The sequence below is a fragment of the Hemitrygon akajei genome, unplaced genomic scaffold (genome assembly GCF_048418815.1).
Source record: "Hemitrygon akajei unplaced genomic scaffold, sHemAka1.3 Scf000063, whole genome shotgun sequence".
In the NCBI taxonomy this organism is placed as follows: domain Eukaryota; kingdom Metazoa; phylum Chordata; class Chondrichthyes; order Myliobatiformes; family Dasyatidae; genus Hemitrygon; species Hemitrygon akajei.
The window spans coordinates 1,335,379-1,355,123 of NW_027331949.1; the positions used below are offsets into that span (position 1 = coordinate 1,335,379).

Consider the following 19,745-nt stretch of genomic DNA (forward strand, 5'->3'; position numbering starts at 1 on the left):
AGAATGGGAATGGGACATGGAATTAAAATGTGTGTCCGCCAGAGAAAGCAGGATCTCCCAGTGGCCACAGAAGGAATTCCTCCTCATCTCCATTCTAAGAGGGTGCCCCACCAGTCTGAGGTTGTGTCCTCTGGTCTTGGACTCTCCCACCATAGGAAACAGCCCCTCCACATCCACCATATCAAGGCCATTCACCGTTCAATAGGTTTCAATGAGGTCACCCCTCATTCTTCTGAAATTTCGCGAACAGAGGCCCAGAGCCATCAAACACTTTTCATACAACAAGCCGTTCAATCCCGGAATCTCTATTCTTATAGATAAGGTGGATGGGGAGAGGTTGTTTCCTATGGTGGGGCATCCAAAACTAGAGGGTGCCACCTCAAAGTTGAGGGGTGACCTTTTAGAACAGAGGGAAGGAGGAAATTTTTTTGGCTCTAGAGTAGTGAATTTGTGGAATTATCTGCCACAGACTGCCAAGACCATGTGTATATTAAAGGTGGAATTTGATAATTTCCTGATTGGTCAGGGAATCAAAGGATAAGGCGAGGTGGCAAGTGTATGGGGTTGAGTGGGATCCAGGACCTTCCAGGATGGAATGGAGGAGCAGAGCTCGATGGGCTGAATTGCCTAATTCTGCACCTATGTCTTCTGGTCTTCCCTGTACATGATCCGTTCCCTGTATATTAATGTGACTATTCAATACTCTCAAGTACACTTGTCACATCTGTCTCCACCATACCAATTCCATTCCAGAGGGTTTGCCTGTCAAAAAAAAATCCTGTCTCACACATCTCCTTTAAAGTTTGTTCTGTTCCCTTCTGTAAGATCCCGCCTCACTCTCCTGCGCTCCAGAAAGGCAAAATTCTCACTTATTCAAATTTTCCCTGTCACTGAGGTCTCAAGTCTCAGGTGACCCGGACTGCTGACGATGCTCACCAACATCTTACACAATTGCAAGGTGACATCCCAAGTTCTCTGCTCAATACCGGGGGGTGGGGGGTGAAGATGTGTTAGAGCCCTGGCCCCCATGAGTTAAGGCACTGAGACAAGGAGCTGGAAGGTTATATCACGGTAATGAAACGTTTCTGAGGTTTTGCCGTTTGATCACCATGCCATCGGAAATATGGAAAAAGTGCGGGGAGAATTTAGGAGGCAGTGGCCAGGACTATTTCTTGCTGCGTTTGCAGGCTGATGCCTTCTGCACACTGGTTAAATGCTCAAGTTGGTGCAGTCTCTCATAGATTCTATAGTAGATTTATGAGTATCACAAGACAAAGGAGCAGAAGTAGGCTATTCGGCCCATCAAGTCTGCTCGCCACTCCACCATGAGCTAAACTATTCTCTGATCTAGTTCCAATTTCTGGCTTTTTCCCCACATCCCTTGATACCATGGCTAATTATATACCTATCAATCTCCTTAAACACCCTCAATGATCTGGCCTCCACAGCTGTATGTGGCAACGAATTCCATAATTCCTCGACCCTCTGGCTAAAAATAAATTCTCGTCATCTCTGTTTTAAATGGGTACCCTCTAATTCTAAGACTCTGGCCTCTTGTCCTGGACTCACCCATTGCAAGTATGCCCGCAAGAAAATAAGTCTCAGGACTGTATATCGTGACAAAAAATGTACTTTGATAATAAACTGACAGTGAACTTTGAACTCTGAAGGGAAACGTTAACAACTCAGACTAGGGAACTGAGTATTGCAGCAAACAAAGTGAATCTCGCTGGCAGTGCCCCACACAGAATGCCCCGGGCTGATTCCATTCATTTACAACGTCTGTGCAGAGTCTCAGTCATTAGTGGAAGAACCAGTTAAACCATCAGGTGCAGGTGTGAGGAGGAGGGGCAGGGCATTATTAAACATGAAAAAGGAAAATTTGCACTGGAAGAAGTTGTACCTCAAGCATTTCAAGTCCACCCGGGGCAGTAAAATGATGCACTTTCAATAGTTGTTTTTCAACTGCGGGCACCAGCAGATTTGATTGACTATCCCAGAGCAGGTGTGGATTTATATTATATATACATAGGAACATGTGTTGGCACATTGCCTAGTGGGCAAGGCATCAGACTAGTAACCTGAAGGTCGCTGGTTCGAGCCTCAACTGAGGCAGCATGTTGTGTCCTTGAGCAAGGGCCCTTAACAACACATTGCTCTGCGACGTCACTGGTGCCAAGCTGTATGGGTCCTAGTGCCCTTCCCTTGGACAACATGGGTGGTGTGGAGAGGGAAAAGCCTGCAGCTTGGGCAACTGCCGGTCTCCCATACAACCCTGCCCAGGCCTGTGCAGATCCATGGTCTCTCGAGACCGACAGAAGCCACCACCACATAGGAACATAGAAAACATACAACACAATGCAGGCTGCTCCGCCCACAAAGCTGTGCCAAACATATCCCTACCTTAACACAACCTAGGTTTTACCCATAGCCCTCCACTTTTCTATGTATCCATCCAGGAGTCTCTTAAAAGATCCTATCATTTCCGCCTCCACCACCATCACTGGCAGCCCATTCCACGCACTCACCACTCTCTGAGAAAAAAACTTACCCCTGACATCTCCTCTGTACCTACTCCCCAGCACCTTAAAACTATGCCCTCTGGTGCTAGACATTTCAGCCCAAGGGAAAAGCCTTTGACTAGCCACACGATCAATGCCTGTCATTATCTTGTACACTTTTATCAAGTCACCTCTCATCCTCCGTCGCTCCAAGGAGAGAAGGCCGAGTTCACTCAACCTATTCTCATAAGGCATGCTCTCCAATCCAGGCAACATCCTTGTAATTCTCCTCTGCAACCTTTCTATGGTTTCCACATCCCTCCTGTAGTGAGGTGACCAGAACTGAGCACAGTACTCCAAATGGGGTCTGACCAGCGTCCTATATAGCTGCAACATTACCTCTCGGCTCTTAAACTCAATTGCACAATAGATGAAGGCCAATGCACCGTATGCCTTCTTAACCACAGTGTCAACCTGCGTAGCAGCTTTAAGTGTCCTATGGACTCGAACCCCAAGATCCCTCTGATCCTCCACGCTGCCCAGAGTCTTACCATTAATGCTATATTCTGCCATCATATTTGTCCTACCAATTGAACCACTTCACACTCATCTGGGTTGAACTTCATCTGCCACTTCTCAGCCCAGTTATGCATCCTATCAATATCCCGCTGTAACGTCTGACAGCCCTCCACACTATCCATACCACCTTCAGCCTTAGTGTCATCAGCAAGCTTACCAAACCTATCCCTCCATTTCCTCATCCGGGTCATTTATACAAATCACGAAGAGCAAGGGTCCCAGAACAGATCTCTGAGGTCACCAGCCTCCATGCAGAATATGACCAGTCTACAGCCACTCATTGCCTTCTGTGGGCAAGCCAGTTCTGGATCCACAAAGCAAAGTCCCCTTGGATCCCATGCCTCCTTACTCTCGCTGTAAGCCTTGCATTAGGTATGTAACACTCTGTAGGTTTCAGTGCTAATGTAATGGTTTCTCTGTAGCAGCAGTATTTGGATTATGATTAGGGTTAGGGGCTTTGGAATGTGCACCACCCAATAAGAGGAGTGTTATTTCTTTCTTGTGTGCCTGAGAGGAGGAATTTGTGGTCTTTTGTCAGTGGAAGATGAAGAGAGGAGCGAGCTGGTACACCGCAGGACGAGTGGACTTGGAGTGAGGGTCCGGGAGTCGACGGTGCTCGGACGAAATCAATGGAAAACAGTGAGCTCCCATGTGAACAATAAACTGTTTCGTTAAAATAGGCCCTTTTTCTTTTTGTTTTCTGTACTAACACTAGTCAAATTAAGAATTATAAAGCTCAGTTATTTAATAGAATATGGTGTACCATCTTATCTTTCGTGGTACAGAGTTGTAATGGGGAACACATCATACAGCACCCACACAAACAAGGTTTCGTCTGTTTGGCGGGGTTGGCGATTGTCTTCCTCTAGACTAACACAGCCATCCGAACCTGGGGGTTATATACGAGGGGTGATTTATAAGTTTGTGGCCTAAGATAGACGGAGTCAATTTTAGAAAACCTAGCAAATTTATTTTTCTGCATAGTCCCATCCTACATTTACACACTTAGTCCAGTGGTTGTGGAGCATATGGATCTTGGACCTCCAGAAAGTATCCACAGCAGGGGTGATTGATAGGTTTGTAGCCTAAGGTAGAAGGAGATGAGTTACACAGCTCTCGTTACATGCAAATACAGGTCAACTCTTTGAGTGATTTTGCAGAAAGTTTGAAGTTAATAACAGTAGATGGATTTTAGAAAGGCATTTACAAGGTACCCTTATTGAGAAAGTAAGGAGGCATGGGATCCAAGGGGACATTGCTTTATGGATCCAGAATTGATGCCCACAGAATGAAAAGTGTACATGGGTCATATTCTGCATGGAGGTCGGTCACCAGTGGTGTGCCTCACGGATCTGTTCTGGGACCCTTACTCTTTGTGATTTTTATAAATGACCTGGATGAGGAAGTGGAGGGATGGGTTAGTAAATTTGATGAAGACACAATGGTTGGGGGTGTTGTGGATAGTGTGGAGGGTTGTCAGACCCCACTTGGAGTACTGTGCTCAGTTCTGGTCACCTCACTAGAGGAAGGATGTGGAAACCATGGAAAGGCTGCAGAGGAGATTTATAAGGATGTTGCCTGGATTGGGGAGCATGCCTTAAGAGAACAGGTTGAGTGAACTTGCCTTTTCTCCTTGGAGCAACGGAGGATGAGAGTGTATAAGATGATGAGAGGCATTGATCATGTGGATAGTCAGAGGCTTTTTCCCAGAGCTGAAATTGCTAGCACGAGAGTGCACAGTTTTAAGGTATTTGGAAGTAGGTACAGAGGAGATGTCAGGGGCAAGTTTTATATGCAGAGAGTGGTGAGTGTGTGGAATGGGCTGCTGGCAGCGGTGGTGGGGGCAGATACAATACGGTCTTTTAAGAGACTCCTGGACAGGTACATGGAGCTTAGAAAAAATTGAGGGCTTTGAGTAACACTAAGTAATTTCTAAAGTAAGGACATGTTCAGCTCAGCATTGAGGGCCAAAGGGCATGTATTATGCTGTAGGGTTTCTGTGTTTCTATGTTTCTAATGCCACTACAGCACTGAACTGCATTCCATTCATTGAGATAGTAGCACTGCAGCTAGTCGGACACTTCAGCGTACTCCCGCTTTTATTGTAGTATGTTATGAATTGTTAGTTGATTTATTGGCTTCACCTATCACTTTCCAGCTTGTACGGTTTCCTCTCCCACCACACCTTTATTCTGGCCTTTCCCACCTTCTTTTTCAGGCCGGATGAAATGTCTCAACACAACATGCCGACTCGCTATCCCTTTCCACAGACGATGTCTGACCTAAGATCCTCCAGCATTTACTGTGCTTTGCTCTGGATTTTCAGCAGCTGCAAGAATCCCCAGTGTTTAAAACTTATCAGTTGTGTATTTTTGTTGCTTGTTCTCAGCATCTGATGTGCTATGATCTGCACTGGAATATCAACACAATCCTCGTGATTGTTTCTTGATTAACTTGCGGTTGGTACTAATATGGATACATCCCAAAGGAAACATTATTAATAAATAAAGATAACAGTTAATATTACTAATGTAGTTTTAATACAGAAAGATCCCAAAGGATACTTTATTGATCCCAAAGGAAATTATAGTGTCACAGTCACATTACAAGTGCACAGGTATACAAATAATAGAATAGTAGTAAAAAACAATAAATAAATAAGTTACCTCAAACAGTCTAACAGGAGGGGGTCATCACTTCCCCAGCGAGAGGTTGACTCATTATAGAGCCTAATGGCTGAGGGTAAGACTGACCTCATACAGCGCTCTTTTGAGCAGCACAGTTGTCTCAGTCTATTACTAAAAGTGCACCCTCTGTTCAGCCGAGGCGGCATGCAGAGGGTGAGAAACATTGTCTGGAATTGCCCGGATTTTCCAGAGGGTCCTTTGTTCTACCAAATGTCAGGAATTTTCTGTAGTGTCGTTTGTGTTGCCATATTGCTAGCTGTGGATATGATTCTAGTAGATGAGCCTCTATAAAGCTCTAAATTTCATTGTGGACAACTGGGGATGAGTTCCCTTGGAATGAGAGTGCAGTCTTTGGGAGTGGGAGAGGGCCGTAAGCAAAGGGGTATAATCACTGAATATGGTTATAACCAGGGTTATTGTAAAAATGGCAAAAGTGGGTCGATGGGAATACAATAAGGGGTTAATGGGGGTGGCCAGGGGTCATTGGGAATATGGAGGTGGGACTGGGAATGGGAATTGACAATGGGGAAAAGGGTCGGTTCATTGGTTGTGAGGAGTGCCACTGGGAATGCAAGGTGGGACTATGGCAATGGGAAATGTCACCAGAAACAGGTTGAGTTGCCCACACTTTGATGAGCCCTGTGCAAACGAGTGTTGCAGCTCCAGCAAATGTGAATACACTCAGTTTATGCCAGAAGGCGACTGGCTGATGGGCAATTAAGTGCGTGTGTGCTTGGATTGGGGGAGCGGGGGTGCAGAGTGGCTCTGGCGAGCCAAGGACATGCTGATGCATGTGGACCAGGCCCCATTAATAATTTGGGTCCGGAGCGTAGGGTTGAGTATCGTAGGTAGTGTATAGCAAATGGAAGAATGTAGCGCATGCAGGGTCCTCATGGGGCAAGGACCAGGACTGTGTGAACAGGGAATTTCAGGGTAACTAGGGGCAGGGAAGCCATAAGGAGTAGAGACTCCACTCCTGAGGATCTGAAGGTTTCAGGCACCTGAGTAGAGGCACCACAGAGATTGAGTGGAAAGACAAAAAATAACGTAGATATAAGCCTAGTAATTTCTATGGTGGGGACATGTTCGGCACAACTTTGTGGGTCGAAGGGCCTGTACTGTGCTGTAGGTTTTCTATGTTTCTATGAGAAGAGCCCCGACTACTAGGGCCAAATGATGTGGCAGGAGATCCTTGAATGCAGTGGAAGCCCAGAGGAAGGCATGGCTCAAGTTCTCCAGATCTTGGTCAGGAGGGGACGAAGCCAAGGCTGCAAATGGTCAACGCATTCCCGGGGTGCAGAGGCCAGACTCGTGGGGATGTGAAAGAGAGAACAGGACCAAAGCAATTGACCAGGTTCTCTCAAACCTCTTTCTGCCCTCACCCACCTCACACAACTCTCTCTTTCCAAGCCAATTCTGTGACAGTTTTTGAAAGAGGTGAATGGAACCCAAGACATCAAACATCAGCTGAAAGAATGATCACTCTCTCTCTCAGACACACAATTCTCTTTCTCTCTCTCTCTCATTCTCTCCGTTTGCCTATCTCTGTCTATCTGCCTGCTGTCTGTCTCCCTGCTTGTCTGGCTCTGTCTGCCTATCGGTGTCTCCCCACCCCACCCCGCCCCCCGATCTGTGGACTCCGATTATCTTTGTCCATCTCTGTCCCTCTCCCCCCCATTTTTCTTTTTCTGTCTGTCTGTCTCTCTCTCTCTGCCTGTCCCACTGTCTATCTGACTCAATTCCCTCCCCCCCATGCCCCACTTATCACTGTGGCAGACAGACAGACAGATGGAACAAATTTCACACATGCCGGTGAATTAAACCTGATTCTGATTTCTCATCTTAGCCACCTTCGAGAATTCGGAGCCGGGACGCATACCTGGTCGAGCATGCCCACTTTCCTAAGGTCCCAGCATTATCCTCAGATGCGATGGTATGCTTGAGTAAGATAACTTATCTAAAGGAATATCTAAAGGAAGATAACATATTCCACACTAGGCAAGTCTTAACTTCAACAACACCACAGGTCTCTCTGCGGGTTTATTATCAAGGACGGTGAGGGATGGGGGGGGATGTACCCTGCTACCCATAACAGTCCAGGCACAAATGCACTCGGCCACAGGATGGCAGAGAGCAATCTAATGAGTTACTTCAGCTCCACTGGTTCTTTTGCTAGTCACGATATTCCCAGCCGGAAATTGGAAAAATCCAAGACGGTATTCCCCCCCGCCTCCCCGGCTGTCTGCTCCCTTTCGCTGTGCTCCTGAATGGCACGCTGGCACACTTTCCAGAAGCGTATGCCTCTGGGCCCAATGTGCTGCTTGCTACATCAGACGCTCGCACGTCTGAGCTCCATGGACTATGGTGACTGTCGTCTTTGGGGAGAGATCTCATTTTTATCTACGAGGATGAAAACTGCCCCAGTCTTCAACAGGAACAGGCATCGGTGCAGACCTTGCTAGCATTCTTCCCTCTAAGCTGTGGCCGCGCAGTGTCTAAAATGCTTCCGTGCGCATAGCCTTTCTTGCCGCTCAGTAGAATAAAGACAGATGAGAAAGAAAGTTTACAAAACGTTAAAGTTTCTTTCTATGTGGTTATACTCTTCAATCGGTAAATAAATTCAAAGTATGTGATTTTTCAGTCTTCAATCTAAATACATGTTTTCATATTGTACATAGACAAAAGAAACATTTATGGTTCATTTAAAAGAAGACATGAGGTTGCTTTGGCAGTCAAGCTGAAGGATAATCCTACGAGCTTCTACAGGTATATTCAGAGCAAAAGGATAGTAAGGGATAAAATTGGTCCTCTTGAAGATCAGAGTGGTCAGTTATGTATGGAACCAAAAGAAATGGGGGAGATCTTAAATGGGTTTTTTGTGTCTGTATTTACTAAGGAAACTGGCATGGAGTCAATGGAAATTAGGCAAACAGATAGTGAGCTTATGGAACCTATACAGATTGAAGAGGAGGAGGTGCTTGCTGTCTTGAGGCAAATCAGAGTAGATAAATCCCCAGGACCTGACATAGTATTCCCTTGGAGACTAGCATTGAAATTGCAGGGGCCCTGGCAGATATATTTGAAATATCATTATCAACGGGTGAGGTGCCAGAGGATTGGAGGATATCTCATGTTGTTCTGTTGTTTAAAAAAAGGCTCCAAAAGTAATCTGGGAAATTATAGACTGGTAAATTTGATGTCAGCAGTAGGTAGATTATTGGAAGAAGTACTAAGAGATAGGATCTACAAGTATTTGGATAGACAGGGACTTATTAGGGAGAGTCAACATGGCTTTGTGCATGGTGGGTCTTGTTTAACCAATATATTAGAGTGTTTCGAGGAGGTTACCAGGAAAGTGGATGAAGGGAAGGCAGTGGATGTTATCTACACTGACTTCAGCAAGGCCTTTGACAGGTCCCGCATGGGAGGTTAGTTCCGAAGATTCAGTAGCTAGGTATACATGGTGAGGTAGTAAATTGGATTAGACATTGGCTCAGTGGGAGAAGCCAGAGAGTGGTAGTGGAGGTTTGCTTCTCTGAGTGGAGGCCTGTGACTAGTGGTGTGCCACAGGGATCAGTGCTGGGTCCATTGTTATTTGTAATCTAATGTGGTAAACTGGATCAGCAAATTTGCTGATGATACAAAGATTGGAGGTGTAGTGGACAGTGAGGAAGGTTTTCAAAGCTTGCAGAGGGATTTGGACCAGCTGGAAAAACGGGCTGAAAAATGGCAGATGCAAGGTAATGGAGTTTGGAAGGACAAACCAAGGTAGAACATACAAGGTAAATGGTAGGACACTGAGGAGTGCAGTAGAACAGAGGGATCTGGGAATACAGTTACATAATTCCCTAAAAGTGGCATCACAAGTAGATAGGGTCATAAAGAGACCCTTTGGTACGTTGGCCTTTATAAATCAAAGTATTGGGTATAAGAGTTGGAATGTTATGGTGAGGTTGTATAAGACATTGGTGAGGCTGAATTTGGAGTACTGTGTGCAGTTTTGGTCACCTAATTACAGGAAGGAAGGATATTAATAAGGTTGAAAGATTGCAGAGAAGGTTTACAGGGATGTTGCTGGGACTTGAGAAACTGAGTTACAGAGAAAGGTTGAATAGGTTAGGACTTTATTCCCTGGAGCATAGGAGAATGAGGAGTGATTTGATAGAGGTGTATAAAATTATGATCGGTATAGGCAGAGGGAATGCAAGCAGGCTTTTTCCACTGAGGCTAGCGGAGGAAAAAAAAACAGAGGACATGGCATGGGTTAAGAGTGAAGGGGGAAAAGTTTAAAGGGAACATGGGGGGGCTTCTTCACACAGAGAGTGGTGGGGGTGTGGAATGAGCGGCCAGATGAAGTGGTAAATGTGGGCTCACTTTTAACATTTAAGAAAAACTTGGATGAGAGGTCTATGGAGGGATATGGTCCAGGTCCAGGTCAGTGGGACTAGGCAGAAAAATGGTTTGGCACAGCCAAGAACGGGCGAAGGGCCAGTTTCTGTGCTGCAATGTTCTATGGTTCCACACATTTTTGAGGCCTTGTGAAAACTTCCTGCTCACATCGGTCTGTGCATCTGTAAAAGGAACGCTGCTGAAAGTCAGTACTGATGTAGTGAGCACCTGGCGTATTTCCTTCCCTGACTCCGGTGTCTTCTCAGGGAGACGGAGTGACGGAGACCGCCGCTTAGAGCGGCAGGGCGTTCCTCAGACATTGTCAGCTATCTCCATGCGCCCTCTGCTGTGCTTGGACCACCACTTTGCTTTGCCGCACTTCACTCCCTGTACAGCCTGGATTCGACTGATTGAGGGCGGCCGATCCTGTGATTCTTCCGCTTCACGTAAGAAACGGGAGGACTTCTGTCTCCGTGGTGCGGAGAAGGCCCAGTCTGTTTCCCATGTCAGGAGTATACTAGAAGTTTGACTGGGTGGCGGAAATCTGACATTGATTTTACCTTAAGAGAGAGAGTCGGGGAGTCCCGTCTCGGTCTGTCCCTTCCTGTGCTGGGATAATCAGGAGATTGGAGCGCTGAGGGATCTCCAGCTTGCTTTATACAGCGCGGCAATAGAACTCTCCAGACCAACGAGCTCACGCCTCGTGATCAATATACCCACGTGACCGATTAAGCTATTAGCCCGTAGGTCTTTGGAGGAAACCGAGGCACCCGAAGGAAATCCACACGCTCACCGGGGAGAAAGCGAACTCCTTACAGACGGCGTGGGAACTGAACCCGGGCTTTTACGGGCCTTGGATTCGCCAGCTCCGCCCATTAAGGGTGGGTCCGGTATTCCTTGTGTGGTCCCTGATGGTGTTTGCTTTGAGGCTGCGGAGGAACTGGGCGGTCCCCTCACGCTGGCAGAACTGCGCATGTCCCTTCACTTACTCTGGAGGGGAGAGTCCCCGAGCCTGGATGTCCTTACTGTCGAGTTGGGTGGGTCCGGCCGAATGGACTGCACGCACTACGGGAGAGCCCGGCGACGGTAACTGTCGTGGTCCTGCTTTCGAGGAAGGGAGACCACCGTCTGTTGTAGAAACGTACAGAGAGAGCAAGGCCTTTGCCCGTCGTGGCCCTGCTCTAGGGCAGGTAATCATCCGTCGCAAATCATGCACCGTCCGAGGCCAGTCCCCATCTGGTCCGGGTGAGGTCTCTCGGCCGGGTTTCTCTCTCTTGATCACAAGAAAGCGCCCGGCTACGTAAACCGCTGTTTTCTATGGATGTTCCGTCTGTGACCGCGCTTGCAAAGCGTCGTAAGCTCTTCTACTTTCTGGCAGAGCTTTATCATTGCCCCATTTCCTTCCAGGAGGGAATCCCATCAGGGAATTCCCAGGTTTGGTAAATTGTACACCAACTAGGTAGAGCGTATTAGTGTATATCCAGGAGGTTGGTAGGCCTGGTCCTCGGAGAACCAGGCTGTCCTCTCGGCTTATGTTGATGTTGCGCCAGTGCCGGCGGGTCTTCCCGGTTGCATCGTGTGACAGACAGACAGACAGAAATAACTGGGCAAAATGTCCGGGCGGCGCGGTAGCGCGGTGGTTGGCACAACGCTCTCCTGTGTCGCCATTGCATGTAACTTCTCCCCGTGGCCGCCTGGGTTCCATCCGGGCGCTCCAGTTTCCTCCCGCAGTCCGATTCCGCGCTGTAAGTCAGTAGAACTGGTGCATCAGTGGCAGCTTCCCGTCGGTGCAGGTCAGCACCTCACACTGGCAGTCTACCTGAGCCGCTCGGGCTGGGACGCTGACTGGGCCTCCTCCAATCCGGCCGAGCGCAGTTGGGGGCGGGGGGTGGGGGGGCCGGGTCGTAAACCAACTGGTGGCCTCCATCTTGTGGTACCGGCGGCCACTTTGCGACCCTACCCTCTTCCTTTTGCACGAGAGTCCAGGGGAAGTTGATGCACCTCTTCTGGGCCTCGGCGATCGGAGGGGATGATTGCGCCTGGCGTATCAACGTTGAGAGGTAGCAGCAGCTTTCCGCCTCAGGTTCCTGCAGCTTTTTTTAAAAAATGGGTCTTTGAGCTGATGCGGTGGGCAACGGGGTTTCGCGCTTGCGCTTGCCTATGGGTCTGTGGTTTTGCGGGTCTGAATTGACCGTGTTCTGTACATGCCTGACGCAGCCCCTGGCCTTTCCATATTTGGCCACCGTGCGGAAGGGGGCGTTGTGGAAGGGGGATGCCCTGGTAAATTTGATCATGGAGTTGACCGAACTCGCTCTCGGCGGGACACGGAGCCATCAGCACCTCAAGGAAGGATAAGGAATCATCCTGGATGAGGAAGAGGATAGTTTAACTTAATTGCTGTTAGTTATTTTTATAGTTTATCGTGTTGCTGCATTATTGTAGAATATTTCAAGATAGCAAATTTTGTAAACAAAAAGGAGAGGGGACGGGTGGTGTTCATAGTCCAACTGGTGGGCTGTGGGGTATCGGCTGGTTACCTTGACCCCACCCGTTATCTTTGCCGGGGGAATCCAGGGTAAAATGAGGATGTTCGGGAGCAGCAGGAAGCACCTGGTCTCTGTAGAGGCACGGTCGCAGAGCGCTGTTGCAGTCGCTTGTATGCTTCCGTGCTGCGGTGGCGGGCTCCCCGTCCCACGACAGGATCCTGCAAGGATTCGGCTGTGCTGAGCTCCCAGGCGGGTGGCGTGTGCTGGCGAAGCACTCACTGCTAACTTCGTGACGGGACGTGCCAGCAATGCTCATCTTGTACTGGAACCTGCCAAAAGCTCAGAAAATGGTTGCCCCCGGTCCCGGAGGCGGTGTGGGAGCTTACCCAATGGCGGTCGCTTTATACTGGTGTCCTTGCCTTTTCCATTAGGGACCTGGGTGAAGTGTTCTCCACAGAGCATCGCCCGCAGTCAGGTTTGTCTTTGAAGTATGCGCCCAGATATCCCAACCGCGCGTCGCTGCTGTGGGCACCGCATGTAGATGGCTCCCACCTGCAGCGCATTGTAGATGTGAACTTCCCACTATTCAGAACACTTGCAAAGACAGGTGCGTAAAAAGAGCCCGAAGGTTCACTGGGGACCCGAATCACCCCAACCACAAACGGTCCCAGCTGCTGCCATCCGGGAAGCGGTACCGCAGCAGGACCGACAGTCACACCCAGGGATTTGGCCAGCGCAGCAGATTCGGCAATTGCGCTCGCGTCAGCTGATTAATGTCTCATTGTGACGGTATGTAACTCCATGCATTCCGTCGGAGTGTCTGTCGAGATTTAGGCAAGCAACGCTTCGCTGCCTGCATTCCGCCTTACCTGAGAAGTTGGACTCTGAAGGCTATTCGTTTAATTCTTTGTTCTTCTTTTCAGCCGCAGTGTGGGCTTCGCATTTGAGAGTTTTAGTTAACGGCCCTGTTTGGCCTAGCGTTTATTGTTTCCTTTCCCCCTTTAACACTGTTCGCATTAAAGTCTGTGAACTATCGATCCGCTTCAGTGTCCCTCTCTCTCCGCACGTGGGCTATATCCGCATCGGGTGATACTAACAGGCTCCAGGACAGTTTCCTCCACCAGGCCATCAGACTGATTCATTCATGCTGACGCAACTGTATTTCTATGTTAGACTGACTGTCCTGTTGTACATAATACTTATTATAAATGACTATAAATTGCACACGTATACGGAGACGTAACGTTAATATTTTTACTCCTCGTGTATATGAAGGGCGTAAGTAATAAAGTCAAGTCAATTGAATTAAATTCATTGGTATATCTGAAGGGGCAAATCCTCCTGGCCTTCTGCCTACACTTCAGCCCCTATTCTCTTCGCTATTGGTCACCAATTCCGGAGGGGACGGGGAACCAGAAAGATGTCCTGCCCAGTCATGGACCCAGCTAGCTGAGATCTCCGCCGGGGCTTACTGCCTCGCAATCCTTCGTGCCTGTCACTATATGTCTGCGGCGCTCTGAATGTGTCCTGGGGCAACTGGGTGCAGCAGACAATACAATTAAATTATGAATGGAGATACGAATATTTTGATGTCCTGTAGTTCCTTATTTGTTTTTTGTGATTTGTGGTGACTGTAGTGTTATAGCCACCTGAGGTAAACTGATTTTTATTTTTTTTTAAACGGTGGGGTTGTTGATAGCAGTGGATATAAAACAGCTTGTGACATCCATCTTGTGTAACTGGGTAGTCATCTTAAACACAAAAGACTCTGCAGATGCTGGGGTCAAAGCAACACGCACAACACGCTGGAGGGCAGCATCCGTCCTGACGAAGGGTCACGGCCCGAAACGTTGACTGTTCGTTTCCATGGATGCTGCCCGACCTGCTGAGTTCCTCCAGCGTGTTTGGTAGTCATCTTGTCCCCACCCGCTGTTTTTGCAACCAGAATTCAGAGGCAGTCGGGGACACCCGAGACAATAGGATAAAAACTGGGTCCTTACAGCCGGGGGCAGGCAGTGTTTGGTATGCCTACCTGTACAAGTGGCGGCTCTCCTGCGCCACCTTCCGGATATTCAGGATGCTGCAGCAATTTCTTAATGCCTCCACTGGCTCCCAGGTGGCATGACCGGACGATCTACTTTCTCCGGCGGAGGACTGCGAGGCAGTCATTCCCAGGAGCAAGTCCTGTAAGAGATCTCACTCCGCACTCGGGGACCAAATGTCCTGGTGAACATGTCCTGGGAATGGCCAGGCTGATCGAGGGCGGAGAGGGTAGAGGGTACGGAATAGCAGGGTAGTGTGAGGTTTGGGGTGGTGTAGGATGGCGAGATGGGTGAGGGAGGAGAGTGGGATCGGAGATTGGAATGAGAGAGGGAAATGAGAACAGGAGTGATGTGAAATGAGGGCCACAATATGGGGGGAGGTCTAGGGTACTAGATGAAAGGGATGGAACGGTGGCGGGAGGGAGCGGCCGGGGAGGGCGATGGAGTATGGTGAGGGCCGGGCATCCGTAGGGGACGCAAGAGGCCAGAGGAAGCATAGGGGATGGGGAGGGAAGTCGATGCAGCAGTGTAATGTGTGAAGAGAGAGGAGGATGAGGGTAAAGGGAGCGGGAGGTTGTGTGAGCGAGAGGGCGTGGACTGATGGAGAGGGAGAATGGGCGGATGGGGAAGCGAGGTTGGATCGGGGGAGTTCGGCAAGGTGTTAGTAGGAAGGGGTGAGGGGATGTGCAGCGGGGTTGTGGGTGTGTCGCGTGGATGAGATGAGGGAGGGAGGAGGTGGGTAGGAGTAGGGGAGAAGCAGATTGGAGTAGAATGGTGCAGGATAGGTTAGGGTGTGGAAATGGAGAGAAGGGTTGTAGCGGGAGAGAGAACAGGAAGGGAAGTGGGAGGTGAGGGGCACTGAAGTGAGAGGTGTCGATGAATTTGAGGGTTCGGAGGGAGTGTGTGCACAGAGGGGAGTGGGAGGTTTAGAAAAGGGGTAGAGGAGGATAAGGAGAGAGGGAGGGAAGTCGAGAGGAATCTGCAGCAGGGCGTTGTGGGAGGGGCATCAAGGAGAAGATGCAGGGAGTAGTAGATGGCGAAGGGGAATTCGAGGGGAGGCCTAAAATAGGGAGTAAGGCCGCAGGGGATAGAAGCAGAGAGGGAGAGAGAAGGAAGGGTAAGTGTGAGTAAAATTGGGAATTTCAGATGGGAGGGGAGTGTGGAAAGAGGGGGAAGCAGAGCGAGGAGTGGGGGCAGGGCGGGTTAGGGATGGGATGGCCCGCAGAGGAGTGGACACGTGAAAGGCCAAGAGGGCGAATGGGGAAGCAGAAGGGTGTGGATCGGAGTGGCTGGGAGAAATAATACATACTCAGGCCCTGAGGAGTGAGGCGCGATGAAAGAAGGGAGTGTGACGTGGGTCGCGGCCGACGCGTGTGGGCCTATGTTAGGCTCAAGAGGTTTGCCCCGCTCAGCTACCTGGCGCTTACTCGTGCCGTCACGGGGTTGTGACGCCCGCGTGGGTTTGACACCCGTGCTTGTCAGAGATGTTCACAGGAAATGCTGGAGGAATTCAGCAGGTCGGCTCACCTCCGTGGAGAGCAGTAAACAATCGGCTTTCCGGGAGGAAACCCTTCAGCGGGTCTGCAAAGGAAGGTGCAGACGCCAGAGTACGAAGGTGGGGGTGGGTGAAGGGGTACAGCCAAGCAGTGTTCGGTGGAGGAAGGATGTGGAAACCATAGAAAGGGTGCAGAGGAGATTTACAAGGATGTTGCCTGGATCCTTATGAGAACTCAGCCTTTTCTTCTTGGGGAGACGGAGGGTGAGAGGTGACCTGATAGAGGTGTATAAGATGATGGGAGGCGTTGATCGTGTGGCTAGTCAGAGGTTTTTTCCCAGGGTTGAAATGGTTGCCACAAGAGGACAGAGGTTTAACGTGCTGGGAAGTAGGTACAGAGGAGATGTCAGGAGTAAGTTTTTTTACTCAGAGAGTGGTGAGTGGGTGGAATGGGCTGCCGGCAACCGTGGTGGAGGTGGATTTTTAAGAGACTTTTAAATAGGTACATGAAGCTTAGTGAAATAGAGGGCTATAGGTAAGTCTAGTAATTTCTAAGGGAGGGACATGTCCGGCACAACTTTGTGGGCCGAAGGGCCTGCACTGTGCTGTAGGTTTTCTATGGAACGTTCTTCTCCAAAGATGCTGCCCAACCGACTGATTTCCTCCAGAGTTTTCCATGCGTTGGTCTGGATTTCAAGCATCTGCAGAGCCTCTTGTGTTTATGATGTCGATAGTATTTTGAAACGATTTTACACCACCCCCGCCTCCACCCAAATCTTCTTCCAGACCCACAGTTGGAAGTAACTGTGGAACCTCAGGGAGCAACGACGGGTGGAGCTGAGGCAATGGTGGTGGTGCACATCGAAGGGGACATTGATCATTTTGTTCCGCCCCAAGCCAGGCGGAGGACAGTTATGTGAAGTGACAGAAGGGGCTGGGAGAAAGAAAGAAAGAGAGAGAGAGAGAGAGTAGGGAGGTTAGAAGATGCCATTACAGGGCTGAAGAAAGGGGAATCTGGTAGGAGAGAACAGAAGGCCATGGAAGAAAGAAAAGGGGAGTCCCCTTTCTTCCGGAGGGAATGGCAAGGGAAAGGCACAATTACATTGGGAGACCTTTATAATGGTGATAGTTTAAAATCTTTTAATCAATTAACCCAACAGTATGATATCTCTAGGTCACAATTTTGGAGATATCTTCAACTGCATCATTTGCTACATACAACTTTTGGTTCTACACAGCAACCCCCACAAGTTGCTCCGAAACTGTCTACTGTACCGGCTGCATATGGTAAAGGTCACGAAGCCTCAGCTTACTATTCATCTTTAACACAAATCTCCGGGGACAAATTTCTGTTGGGTCTTAAAGGAGCATGGGAAAAAGACCTGTGTGTGACTTTTGAGACATGGGAGTGGGACGTACTTTGCAAAAATGTCAAAACAATGTCAAGAGACCTAAGGGTGCACCTTATGCAGTTTAAGTTTCTACACCGTTTTTATTGGACTCCAGCAAGGTTACATAGATTAGGCTGGTGCTGTGAGGTGGATAATGGGGACTTAGTACATGCGCTCTGGTCCAATCCCAAAATTCAAGAATTTTGGATTATGATACGTAAGTATATCAGTGAAGTTTCGGGTATTCAACTCCCATTCTGCCCCAGACTTTTTTGTCTTGAGAGACACGCTTGGGTTAGTCAGGGATAAACACTCGCAAAACTGGATCCAGACAAGTATAGTGGTAGGAAGACAAATTATACTTAGAGGTTGGTGGAACTTGGGGGGGACCATCATTTCAGGAGTGGGCCACAGAAATAGCCAACGTGGCAGCTTTTGAACTCATGTCTTACAAACAGTTTGATAGATTGGACATCTATACACAAAGATGGGGCAAGCATTTAGGCTTCCGAGGGAGGGTAAATAGTGGTGAAGCATATTTCCGAATGGCAGTTTTCTTATATGTTAATAGTGTTACGTACCCTGTAACTGGGTGTCTTAGCAGCAAAGATAGAAGTGTCCGTTGGAGTCTGGTACTATTTTCCAAACAGTGTTTATTAGTAAAATATAGAAATCAATATCAGCAATGCAAATATACAGATAATACACGTTAGCAATTAAAGTCTGTCCTGAGCCATGTAGGCTCATCAGGCCGGTGCTTATTTCCGGTTTCCGTGGCGTGACGCGACTGAGAGTACGAGACTCTCCCCCGGATGGGACGCCAGTCTATCGCGAGGTTAACCCCCAGCATTTTTGCCGGTACCCATTTTCAGCTGGGTGGACTGGAGCAATGTGTGGTGCTAATATAAAACCTAATACTGTGGGTATAATAATAATCAATAATAAACAAGCTCTATCGATGTCTAGGGGATAATGAATTGTCATATGTGAATATAAAGTTCAGTTCTGTTCATATAGGCTGAGGTAGTTGTTGCTCGATGTGTTGTAATTGTTGGAGAGAGAGAGAGAGAGAGAGAGAGAGAGAGAGAGAGAGAGAGAGAGAGAGAGAGAGAGAGAGAGAGAGAGAGAGAGAGAAAGAGAGAGATCAAACAGTGACAGCCCGTCAACCCTACCTTTACGTTCTTGATCCGTCGATGTGTTGTTGTGGCCATTCAGGTATGACCCCCCTGTCCTTTTGCTAGACCGTTCTTCTATGGTGGGCTCGTCACCCAGGCAAGGGTGGACACACACACAAGCCCCCACCGGCCTCGCTATAAACACTGTGAGTTAAAATTGACCAATCCTTCGATCGGTCTCCGATGCCCCACACTTTTCTCGTGGGTTCCAACACTTAAGCAGTGCTCACTAGTGTGTCTCTTGGTGTGTCTGAGGGGTGTCTCCCCAGACCTCACTTTTATCCCTACTCACGGGGTCTCAGGCGTCAATCAGTTTTGAATGGCTTAGCCCATCAAACCAGCCCACTCCGGCTGTCCAATGAGGAATTTTAATGAACAGAATGGTACCAAGTAAACAGCCCTCTCCGGAGCCGTAAGTCTTACAGGAGACGTAATATGGTCTCTCTCCCCCCGGTGTTATCTCTCCCTTGTCTGAAGCAAATGTTCCAGTCCCAATATGTTTTTGTTCCATCTCTTTCTCTCTCATTAGCAGCCTGGCAACAGTAACGGTTTGTAATTCTCCCAGGGGAGGGGGACATGGGCAACCCTGCAACCTTCTGCCCATCAGAGCTGTTCATCCTTCGTAACACCCCCATCCTTCTAGTAATTTTCACCATAGGGGAAAATTAACTAGTACAGCGTTTTACAGGATTACAGAGTTTAGCAAAAAAAAATACAGAAGTGTTCTTAACTATAAAACAATACAGATATACCTTCACTTAGCATCTAGATAAACAGTCAGCGATTACATTGTCACTTCCTTTAATATGTTGTATCTGAATATCAAACTCTTGTAGCATCAGACTCCAATTTAATAATCTCCTGTTTTTATTTTTCATGTTAGCCAGGAATACCAAAGGGTTGTGATCTGTATAAACAATTAAGGGTCTTTGTGCTGAACAAATATACACTTCAAAGTGTTGTATTGCCAAAACAAGTGCCAACAATTCTTTTTCTACGG

At 48.4% G+C, this 19,745-nt stretch overlaps 1 protein-coding gene across 9 annotated transcripts in view; it reads left to right on the forward strand.

Annotated features, from left to right (window-relative positions):
- LOC140721874 (lysophosphatidic acid receptor 5-like) overlaps window positions 1-19,745 on the forward strand; it is a 100,021-nt gene that overhangs the window by 48,074 nt on the left and 32,202 nt on the right. The window contains exons 3-4 of one of the 9 annotated variants that reach the window (XR_012097492.1): window positions 3,619-3,719; window positions 5,299-5,586. The exons of 6 other annotated variants lie outside the window; for them this stretch is intronic. The gene's annotated coding sequence lies outside the window, so the exon portion shown is untranslated. Of the gene's footprint in view, window positions 1-3,272; window positions 3,453-3,618; window positions 3,720-5,298; window positions 5,587-19,745 lie in introns of those variants that run through there. 2 more of the 9 variants (XM_073036700.1, XM_073036699.1) reach the window with 2 other exon arrangements.